Source organism: Paramisgurnus dabryanus, chromosome 17 (assembly GCF_030506205.2).
Source record: "Paramisgurnus dabryanus chromosome 17, PD_genome_1.1, whole genome shotgun sequence".
Taxonomy (NCBI): Eukaryota; Metazoa; Chordata; class Actinopteri; order Cypriniformes; family Cobitidae; genus Paramisgurnus; species Paramisgurnus dabryanus.
In genome coordinates, this window is record NC_133353.1 from 15,594,470 (window position 1) to 15,604,010 (window position 9,541).

The 9,541-nt window shown below is 35.3% G+C and overlaps 1 long non-coding RNA gene across 4 annotated transcripts; it reads left to right on the top strand.

Annotated features, from left to right (window-relative positions):
• The first annotated feature begins 1,026 nt into the window (after nt 1-1,026).
• LOC135737374 (uncharacterized) lies at nt 1,027-6,270 on the top strand. Of its 4 annotated transcripts, none has more exons than XR_012335332.1 (6): nt 1,027-2,424; nt 2,967-3,043; nt 3,360-3,447; nt 3,553-3,667; nt 5,603-5,641; nt 5,736-6,270. It is a non-coding gene; the product is annotated as an uncharacterized lncRNA (long non-coding RNA). The 4 variants fall into 4 exon arrangements; XR_012335331.1 differs by having other exon boundaries at nt 1,027-2,022; nt 2,233-3,043; XR_012335330.1 differs by having other exon boundaries at nt 1,027-1,778; nt 1,874-3,043.
• Nucleotides 6,271-9,541: the final 3,271 nt, after the last annotated feature.

The following is a 9,541-nucleotide window of genomic DNA, read 5'->3' on the forward strand; positions in this document are numbered from 1 at the left end:
TACTTATTACGTTTTTATACAGGTCTTTTTAGGTATTTTAAAAGAATATTACTGTATAAATACAGAGCAACTTAATAAAGTAACTAATAAAAGCCGTATTTTTACAGAGATTAACCTGAAAGGTAGTTGTTTTTCATGTATTTTCACATACTTTTTACGTTTTTATACAGGTTTTTTTTAGTTATTTTATAAAGATAAACTGTTTTTTAAAAGAATATTACTGTATAAATACAGAGTAACTTAATAAAGTAACTAATAAAAGCTGTATTTTTACAGAGATTAATCTGAAAAGTAGTTGTATTTTGATGTATTTTCACATACTTACTATGTTTTTATGCAGGTCTTTTTTAGTTATTTTACATAGATAAACTGTATTTAAAAAGAATATTACTGTATAAATACAGAGTAACTTAATAAAGTAACTAATAAAAGCCGTATTTTTACAGAGATTAACCTGAAAGGTAGTTGTTTTTCATGTATTTTCACATACTTTTTACGTTTTTATACAGTTTTATAACAGTTATTAACAGTAATATTCTGTAATTTAATGAATTATGACTGTAAAAGATTCTCTGTATTTTAACGGTTTTTGTATGTTATTTTGAAAAACATTTTTTTCCCGTAATTTGACAGAATTTCTCTGGCAACTTTGCTGCCAGAGATTTACCGTTTTTTTACGGATTTTTTTTTTTACAGTGTATGTAAGTATTTCCATGTTTTTATTTAATTCTTTTTTCTCTTTCATCCCCTGGCTAATGTAAAAACAATGTTGAATATGTTTGATTCAATAAAAAAAAAAAAAAAACGCCATGACGGACGGCGGAAGTGCTATGTTGTAGACGGACGGCAAGCCGAACAAGTACGTGTTTGTGTTCGTTAGGGTCATAAAATGGTTATTTCGTGTTGCTGATGCACCTACCATTACAGAAAAGTGGCATAAATACATTATTTTTACATGAATGTTATTGTTTAATGCTGCAGTGACACCATAAATCATACACTGTAAATAATTTTCGTTGTTTTCACAGTGTTTTACTGTTTTTCTCGACAGTTTCTTACTGTATAAGTTGTTTACAGTTTGTTACTATAGATTTGTTGTTTCCACAGTATTTTAATGTATTTTCAACAGTTTTTTACTGCATAAGCTTTGTACAGTAGGCTACTGTAGTTTTCCAATGCATTATGGGAAATATTACTCTGAATACAGTATTACCAACCAACTGCAAAACACAATGACAAACGTCTATTTATATCTTAAATGCTTAATTTTTTTGTGAGATATTTGGTTTAATGTCTGTTTTCACATCAGATGCTCGGTGTGTTCCTTTAACATAAATCAGGTGCCTTTTCTGAGGCTTTAATGAAATCACCAGCCAATTCAATAGACATACCATCAGTTCTTAATATTGTTGCCTCTGGGTCACAAAATGTATTTTTAAGATTAGTTTCGGCGATAATATATATGTATAATCTTCAAATAACAGTCGATTAGTTAAAAAAGCGCTAATTTTAGAATTTGATTAAACAAATGCGGAGGGTTCAGGCGCGAGTCGGTCACGTGATGTGCTCCTCAGTTCTGTCAGTAGGGGGAGTGGGAGAACGCGTGTGTGTCGTCATATCTGTTCTGCTCATCTAGCGCGTATTTCTTTATTAATATCTGCTGGGTGAATATTAATACGTATATGCTAACATTAATTTTGTTACCACAAAATGACAGCGAGCTATTATACAAGATATTGTGTCGTCGTGTTTGTCTTCACTCACTTCATCATTATCTGGTAAGTGCTATATGCAATATCTGGTATGAGACTTTATTGGCACTAACGTTAAAGGGTTCTTTCGGCTAAATTTTACTTAATTTCTGTCATAACAGCAAACAACTTCTGCAACTACACAATGATTGTCTGCCTGTGTGCAAAATAAAGCACGTTCACTGTGTAAAACCCCGCTCAGGGCATTTTCAAATTAACGGTCAGGGCAAGTCTGAGCTTATCGTGTTGTGTTGACAGAGACTTTGCTGAGGTAAGTAAGAGAAAGAAATTAATGTGTTAAATAAATAACGTTATAAACTTGAATTATGTTGTGCCAGAATACGTTGTTTAATGAATATCTGTGGAATAGGTTTAAAATAATACATTAATGACTGAACGTGAACTTGACTGAACATTATGGCAGCTAGAAGTATTGAAAAGACGTATAATAGATTTAACAATGTTTTATCTTCTTTATTAGTGTATGTAAATCTGGGCTACAGTCCACGACAAATTTTCTACGGTAGTTTTACGCCTGCATGCTGGTCCTTTCGTCTATCGCGGGGATATCATCACTTCAGCGGACATCGCACTGAAGAGATCCTGTGCTTGCGTGGCGGTGTGTTTGTGTGCTCACTTGGATTGAGACCAGCAGTGCTTTTTTAAACAGTGGGTGAGTACTAACTTATTATTGTGTAGTTTCATAAAAGCCTTACTCTTTTCAGTCACATAACTTTTGTTCATCTGCTAATAATAGGACTATCCATACACAAAGATGTATTGTGGATTTAAGTAATATCTGCGAATATTTATGTGAAAATGTATTAGTGTTCTGCTGACATGAGATCTGAAAATGTGTTCTAGGACCTGATATGGATTAATCCAATGATCAACGTATTCCTTTGTATCCCTGTTTTGTATACGCTGCCATTACATGATGGTCATATGTCCCGGATGATCGGGAGAAGTCACGTGGTTCAATTATTATTTTTTTTTTACGTGGTTCAATTATCTGTTAATAAAATTTTTTTACCATGCATTTAGCATCAGGCAAAGCCTGCAATCAATCTATTAAGACAGAAACAATATCTTACTTATTATTATGTTGTTATGACAATATCATGTGATCATCTGAGTTAGAACAAAATCTATTCATTTTCAGGTATAACTGTGCAAGTGCCCTGAATCATTCTGTTGAAATGTTATGTGTTTAAGATTCTTTATGACATCAAGATGTGGTTTAGGAAGGACCTTCATCTAAATCTGAAGACAGGACATACTGGCTCAAAAAGGTATAATTTTTTTTATACCCAATTTGAAATGTTGAACAATTACTTTACTTTACTTTACTGTACTGGACTGGTCAAGCGTTTGAACAGGAACTGCCTATACACTTGAAAAATGCACAGAACTGGAACAGCACATCAGTTCGGAGCACATTAACAAGGATGAAATTTATCCAATAATTATTTTAATATTTATAGGTAAGCAACTACTTGCTGAGTGTATTTAATGAGTGTGTATTAATCTCTTACAGCTCCCATACTTAGTACAGTATATTTTAATCAGTGTGGCAATAACTTGTGTTTTATTTTTATGTTTACACAGGTGTTTCTGATATGGAGAAAAACCCTGCACTGCTCATTTCATTTCTTCATCTTGAGAATACAGCAAGTTTACCTTTTGTCTGGAAAATGTAAGTTTTGAGTTTGGCTAACAATAGAGGTTAGATTTTGATGCAATTTATTACTCATCTCTTTAACTTGTATTTTTAGTTACTCAGTACATGTTATTTTCACAGGATTCAGCAAAGCTAACACCAACAACAATTTTTCATGGCACTTTAAACCACCTTGATGTGAGGAGCCAGCATCAGAATGGATGGTGTCAATATCCTGAAAGTGGAGGTAACAGAGGTACTGTATCTCTTTTTTGTCTCCTTCAGTGTAGCATGTCCAAACCCATCATTGCACACTAAACGTTAAACATTTTTGGTGACTACAAAAGACAGTCTATAACACTTCTAAAATTGTACAAACAATGTATTTCTATAAATTGTTTTGCCATAACAAACCTTACTTAGTGGTAATTGGTTCGTAGTTTTGTGTAAATTTGTTCATTTAACATCTTAAGTTTGGAATGGTCTATACGGAATTAGTTTTGTGTTTATTGATAATAATTATTATAGTTAACACATTTATTTATTTCATACACCAGTTATTATTTATGGGTAGGGGTGTGACGGTCATTATATAACCGTGAGACCGACGGTTATAGTTGAACACCGTCATTAGAACTCTATAACCGGCAAAACCGTGTTATTAAAATATTTTTAAAAACATTTTTTATCAAAGAATTTTAAAATACTAATTAAAAACAATTGTTAACAGTCTGTGTTACACGCCCCATCATGTTCTCACGCAGTGAAAATACAGAGCGGAGCAACACTGACAACGCGCTGACATACAGGACAAACCAGGTTACTTTTCGGTTACTTTTGAGATTAAACATATTAAACAAAGTCTCACCTTTCAAATCATCTCTTCCGTCAGTACACTCCGCTTTTCAAGTTCAAATCCTCCCATGCTAACCTACTAACTCTCCTGAACGCACATTCACTGCTTGCTGTTAATTGTAAAGAAACGTAGAGCAAGTAGCTAATCAGTGTCTTGTTTATTCAAACGCCGGGTGAGCACTGTGCAGCGCGTCTGTGGAGAGCGTTTGCTGCGCGTGGCCATTGTGCTTTTACACCGGTTGCGTTTGCAGCGCATAGTGTGCAGTTTAATAACAATCTGAAGTTCACATTACTTTCTTTTACCTGCATTTATGAGCAAAACCTCTTCAATACGCTTTAAATCCACATTGTTTTTGTGCTGTTCTGTACTGACAGATATATATAGACACAATTACAGACATAAAAAGCCCATGGCACAAATTTGTTTCTCTAAAGATTATTAAGATAGATGATAGATAGAGGATTAATTTATGCTGGGCAGAGAGTGACAGCGCAGTCTTCTTGCAATAGTGTGTTTTTTAAATATTTCATTGCTTTCTGTTAAATTGTTCAACATTATTACTGTTTGAAACACACTTGGCATAACATTCATGATTTTATGGTAAAATGACACTTTCCCGTCAATCCACGAGCATTTAAACGAGCAAAACACACCCCACCGACAGTTATGTTACGAACCGTCACATTTGACTCATGTCATAACCGACATCACCAATTCTGAAACCGGCACACCCCTATTTATGGGTAATATTTGTGTCATGTTTTAGTCACTGAAATGTGTAAAATCGTGCAAAAATATTTAATAGTCTACCTGTGGTCTATTAAATATTATTTATTCAAAATGTAATTCTACTTCGCAGTGGTGGCTGGTGACTTCTCTCCTAAGTGGTGCAAATTCAAAATATGTGTTCAGAGTGTAATGTGTGTTGCTCATCATGTCAAAGTATGCGTTCGTTGTGTCATGTTAACCATGTGCATCTTGCCTTATGTGAAAATACGTGCCTGCTGTAAAAGCGTCAGAAGGGTTTATGATTTTATGACACTCACTTTCACAAAATACTCGCAAGACACTAACTTAACACTAAACTCTGATTACACATGAGATTTAGCGAGATCGTTTATAATAAACCCCTTTGAAGCATCTGCAGCAGACACGCATTTTGACATGATGCGTGATACACATAAGTTTACATGACGCACTAAATACATGTTGTGACAAGCTTTGCATCGTGCACCCTTGAAAAAGAAGTCACCAACCAGCACTGCGACTGGGTTATTTAAGCTTTCAGTAATGTTATTGTAACATTCTCCGTAATATTTTCTCTGTTCTCTCAAGGTGGATCTCGAGACTTGGCCATGTTCTAGATTATAACTGGTGAGCTCAAAGTACATTATTGCTAAAAACAAGCATTTTAGATGATTAGTTAATTTTTTGACTTATTATTAATTTGTTTTATCATTTGTTACAGGATTATCACAAGTGCTGTCGCCCCTGCTTTATATGACGCCCCCACCACCTACACCAGGTGTAGGAAATGTCGGTCCTGGAGTGCCGTTGTCCTGCAGAGTTTTGCTCCAGCTCTAAACAAACACACCTGAACAACTAGATCTGAAGAGTCACCAGAAAACTACAGGTAGGCGAGGTTTTATCAGGGTTGGAAATGAAATCTGCAGGATTTCGGCACTCCAGGACCGACGTTGCCTACTACTGACCTACACCTTCATACTGCCACCACCACCCATACTACCTACAAAAAACTGTATTGTAATTATGCTTTTCACTGTATTGTATGATGTGGTTTTCTCATTTAGGGTAACTACACTATGGCAACAATTGGATACATTGATTGCTGACTGATTTTGTTATTTTTTCTTTACTTTTTGTTTAAAATCGAATCATTTTTTTGTTATTTTTGTTAATATTGTTACAAATATACAGTTAAAACTGCACAATAAATTTTCTGCTTTTAAAGATATAGTTGTTGTCTTTATATTTAACATCAACCAATAAAATAACATTATTTAATTTAATCTTAAAAAATACAGTAGTATATATTTTACACTGTAAAATAAATAACAGTAAAATTGGAAAATACAGTAGTATATATTTTATACTGTAAAATAAATAACAGTAACATTTCCAGTATAACAGTAAAATGCTGTATGTTGGATCTTACAAAAAACAGTATAATACTGTACTTCATTTTGCAGTATCCTTTAAACTACTGTCATTCTTTCTACAGTAATTTTACTGTTGTTTGAAATACAGGAACTACTGGATAATTGTTGCCAGTAAGTTACTGTTAATTTGACAATAAACTTTTTACAGTGTAGCTGCTAACTCCCACGCATCGCAATTGACCCCATTATCACGCCACACATCCATTTTCACGATGTAAGTAGCTAAACCAGTGCTCGCAGTACTGACACTTTTATATTTTAGCGTACCTTCACTGTCTTTTGCGTGCCACCACTTCTCATGTTGCTGGTACTTTGCTGCAAAGAGTCAAAGAGCATTTCACTTTATGTGGCGCTGCGCAGGAAGTTAGGCAGCGAGGACATCAAAGTACCGCGAGAGCAAGTCGAAATGTTACAAAAGGGTCCGCCTTTACCTTTGCTCTCGCGTTACTCTGATGTCATACGCCGATCAGTCAGCTCCGCACCAGTCGAACACACAAAGTGTCAAGGTCTGGATGAAATCATGAAAAGCAGAGACCTGCCCGGATTCCACGCACGCAGATACCCTCAGAAAACAGCAATTTTAATCAACCATTACTCGCGTGTGCATGTTTGCAAGCAGTACAAGCCTGCGTGATGTTTGCGGTGACAGGTTTTAATAAAAGAGAAAAAAGTAAATTGATTTTTGACATCTATAAACAATAATATATACAAAATATAATTATATGGTCTTGACATACACATTATCTGTTGCTTTAGTTTAATATAAACTACTCATTTGGTTTATTTGATTGTGACAGTCCCTCTATCACCAATCACAAATCATCACTTTACGCTTCTCTTTCTCAGTGGATAAACTGAATCAAGCTGCTGTTATCTGCAGTTATACATTTTACAGAGACCAGTAGCCTATTCATTAGATTTTAAGAACTTTTTTGGCACTTTTATCAGAAGGAAAGCGTAATAGAAGTGTATAAAATAATAGTAAAGACTCTAATCTCAGGCATTTAAACTCAGTAAAAGCTTTTATTTCAATTTAATTTCTAAAATATGATTCGATTTGTATTGTGAACCATTTTAACGCAGTCTTTTCCAACTATTTAACACAGAAATAGCTCAAATCCACACTATTATCAATTGGCAAATGGTTAGGACTTATATAAAAAAATATTACAACAAACCCCCACCCCCCCAAAAAAAATCTCACTCCAAGCTGAACTCAGAAGTTGGCAGCTCTGCAGACTTTTAAAAGCCTTAAGATCAGCAAAAGTGTATGGGGATATCCCGTTTACCACATAGTGGTACAAATCATGCGGGCTGAAGTCGGGCAGACTCTGCGTTTAATGGGGTCCGTGAAAATCGAAGGAGGAAGAAGGTAAGGGTCGGTATCCAGTCCCGCTATCTCTAACTTCTCTAAATAGCGCTTTTTGTGAGGACCTACCAAATGCCCTACCTCGACCGATAACGGCACAACAACTTCCTTAATATAAGAAGCCATGTATTTTAGTGTAATATATATTTAAACTGTTTAAAACTAATCAAAAATCCTGCTCGTCTATTACTAATCAACCTAGTGCGTCAGTGATTTTGCCGTCCAGCATGGCGTCGTCACGTGGTCTAGGTCACGTGTTTGCAAAGGGTCTATATAAAACACATGAAGCTATAGAAAACACATGAAGTGACCAGGTGTAAAAAGGCCCTAACTGACATAAAACCACATGTGGCCCTAGATGTCAAGCAGTCTGTTGTGAGGCACACTGCTGATGCCTTGCTAACTTTTTCCATAATTTGTTTATGAATCTTCAAAAACATTTCTGGAATTATTGTTTTTTGACAGGGTTTGCCTGCTGGGCAATATATAGGAGGGGTTTAAGGCCTTTGTGAATGTTTTGAATCCTCTGTCCTCTCCAATAGAAAAAGGCTGCAGATCCAAATCCTTGCCAGGTCCTCATCCACTGTCTTTTGTCTAAGTGGGTCAAGTGCAGAGGTGTAAAAAGTACTCAAAAATGTTACTCAAGTGAAAGCACAAGTACTGAGTGTAAATTTTACTCAATTAAAAATAAAAGTATCTGGCCAGAATCATACTTGAAAACCAGAGATTCTTGTTAAAGCTTTTAATCTCTAAAAACATGAAGTGAATAAAACACATACAAGGTTTTATCCTGCTTTACAACTGTTTGTATTTAATTGTATTTATTTATACCACGAGTCTGTTGAATGCTTGATTCTGATTGGCTGAGTGAGAAATGTTCCATGGGTGTTGATTATTTTTCTATAACCACACACCTAACTTTTAAAATGTCTTAAAAATAGGCACAAGAGCAATGTTTGTGATAACCATGGTATAAGCGGAATAAATGACTTTGGCCCTTTGAATTATTCAAAAATAATGCACACCCGCAGTGTAACGGCACTCCGTTTTGCATCGTGCCGCATTACCACCTAGGGTGTGCATTATTTTTGTATAATTCTGCTGCCCGTCGTCAGTTATTCCTTACTTATCAAACTACAGTATATGACTACCTAATTTCAGTATGCAACATGCTACTCAAAGTTGTTAAACCTCAAATTTAACTTAAGCAGAAGCTAATTTTCAAAATTCAAGCTCTATCAAGCTTTTCACAGGCAGCCAATGCAGGAAGAGGTGTATTAGACTTTGCACACTGTCATTTCAAATCCATCACATTTAGAATGTGTGAACGGCCGAAAACCACATGAAATCCGTTATTTCTAATCCGTTTCAGGCTAAATCCAGTGGTGGATTGAAATGGTTTTTCAAATCGCATTTCCGGAAATCCTTTTCAGTCTGAACGCCCTGATCACATTTGCAGAGCTGCCAACTTCTGAGTTCAGCTTGGAGTGAGATTTTTTTTTTTTGGGGGGTGGGGTGGGGGGGTTGTGGTAATAATTTTTTATATAGACCAATTTAGAGTAGACGTCACAGTTACGTCACTGCAAGATGCGCGCGCAATGCGGTTGCAGAAAAACAGTGGAAATGAATTAGACACGAGTGAAAAGAGCAAGATAACTCACTAGAAAATGTCCTGTTGTGCTGTTAAGTGTCAGAATAAGAACGCCAAAAAAGAAGGCTTTCATT